Source organism: Phaseolus vulgaris, chromosome 10, assembly GCF_051622355.1.
Source record: "Phaseolus vulgaris cultivar YP4 chromosome 10, ASM5162235v1, whole genome shotgun sequence".
Taxonomy (NCBI): Eukaryota; Viridiplantae; Streptophyta; class Magnoliopsida; order Fabales; family Fabaceae; genus Phaseolus; species Phaseolus vulgaris.
This window is the reverse complement of record NC_143507.1, coordinates 490001-492500: the sequence shown is the minus strand read 5'-3', so window position 1 is coordinate 492500 and position 2500 is coordinate 490001.

Below are 2500 nucleotides of genomic sequence, written 5' to 3'. Positions count from 1 at the left end.
CCTCACAAATGCCTCCAAAGTGATGTGGGAGAAGTTTGGGATCAAAAGGAATTGATCTTGGCATGGTTGGTGCATAGCCAAGTTCCATGATTTTGGATTTTTGGCTTGATTTTGTGACTTGGTGGTGATTTTGGTGAAAAACGAAAATCATGGTTTTGGAAAAGTGGCTGGACTCAATCCTCACAAATGCCTCCAAAGTGATGTGGGAGAAGTTTGGGAGCAAAAGGAATTGATCTTGACATGGTTGGTGCATAGCCAAGTTCATGATTTTGGTGTTTTGGCTTGATTTTGTGGCTTGGTGGTGATTTTGGTGAAAAACGAAAATCATGGTTTTGGAAAAGTGGCTGGACTCAATCCTCACAAATGCCTTCAAAGTGATGTGGGAGAAGTTTGGGATCAAAAGGAATTGATCTTGACATGGTTGGTGCATAGCCAAGTTCATGATTTTGGTGTTTTGGCTTGATTTTGTGGCTTGGTGGTGATTTTGGTGAAAAACGAAAATCATGGTTTTGGAAAACTGGCTGGACTCAATCCTCACAAATGCCTTCAAAGTGATGTGGGAGAAGTTTGGGATCAAAAGGAATTGATCTTGACATGGTTGGTGCATAGCCAAGTTCCATGATTTTGGATTTTTGGCTTGATTTTGTGACTTGGTGGTGATTTTGGTGAAAAACGAAAATGTTGGTTTTGGAAAAGTGGCTGGACTCAATCCTTACAAATGCCTTCAAAGTGATGTGGGAGAAGTTTGGGATCAAAAGGAATTGATCTTGGCATGGTTGGTGCATAGCCAAGTTCCATGATTTTGGATTTTTGGCTTGATTTTGTGACTTGGTGGTGATTTTGGTGAAAAACGAAAATCATGGTTTTGGAAAAGTGGCTGGACTCAATCCTCACAAATGCCTTCAAAGTGATGTGGGAGAAGTTTGGGATCAAAAGGAATTGATCTTGGCATGGTTGGTGCATAGCCAAGTTCCAAGATTTTGGTGTTTTGGCTTGATTTTGTGACTTGGTGGTGTGCCAAGAATCATGAAATTTTCAAAGTGGTGGTTTTTGAGTTTTTTTGGTTGGAAAGTGTCACAAATGCATGCAGAATGAGGTCTAGAAAGTTTGGTATCAAAACCAAGCCATCTTGATGTGGTTTTGAATTTTTGAAATGTTGGAAAATAGAGGGTTTTGAAAAAAATTCATGAAAATTCGAAACCTTGGCCAATCCTAACGAAACTTGGTGGGCACCTTCTTGATATTATTATGGGATGGACTGGAAAAAATCACGCAAAAATACGGTGTCTAGATACGTTTTTCCATTTTTCCCGATTTTCCACATTTCGGGTCTTTGGAAAAATAAAAAAAATACTTCCCCATGTCGAAAAATTCTAATTTTTTGCAGGCAATGTTGTACCATTTTTATGAGGATCCCTGCAAAAAATCTCGTGAAAATTCGTTCTCTAGGTCCCAAAACAGAACTTATGTCTACTCAAAAAAAGTGTATCTACTTGTACAAAAGTGGCTTTTGCATATTTAGCTATTATAGGGGGGGGGGTGTTCCTCAATGCAGCCAGCTCTTGCACCATGGAAAATTCTGGTGCGGTCCCTTCATTCCCCCCTGTTTTGGCTTGCTTTGTGGTGGGGCAAGTCAAAACGCCCACACATGGGTGATCCACCAACTTGGGTTGGTGTCACCCGTTGTGGGCGGCGGCATGGTGGTGGCCGCCGTCGGTTCCGGCCGACTGACCCGGTGGGAAAAAATGTGAATCTGTTATGTGGATTTTTGTGGCACGCTGGTGGGATTTTCGTTGTGTGGCTCATTTCTAGACTTGTGAGCATCACGAAGGGGGTATGGCTTCCAACCGTTCGCGGGGAAGGGGCCATCATGTCTGGCTTGCTGCCGGCCGGGGGGGTAATGTCATCAGTCAGCGTCCGCTTGGGCTCACATTTGTGCTGGTTACGCCCAGGGTCATGTGGTTGATATTGAGGGCTTTATTACTCTCGGTCCAGTAGCGCGCGGCCACCACAGGGAAGGCACGGCCTCATCCGCGTGGCTTCTCCCTCACGAGCATCCTGGCGATCCGCCACGGTGGTCGTGCTGGAGAAGAAGCACGGATGAGACGGGTTGGAACTGTGGCCCGGTGCGATCGGGGAAGATTTGTGCCACGCAAATCGTTGGGTGGCTTATTCGAAGACTTGTGAGCATCACGAAGGGGGTATGGCTTCCAACCGTTCGCGGGGAAGGGGCCATCATGTCTGGCTTGCTGCCGGGCGGGGGGGAAGTAATGTCATCAGTCAGCGTCCGCTTGGGCTCACATTTGTGCTGGTTACGCCCAGGGTCATGTGGTTGATATGAGGGCTTTATTACTCTCGGTCCAGTAGCGCGCGGCCACCACAGGGAAGGCACGGCCTCATCCGCGTGGCTTCTCCCTCACGAGCATCTTGGCGATCCGCCACGGTGGTCGTGCTGGAGAAGAAGCACGGATGAGACGGGTTGGAACTGTGGCCCGGTGCG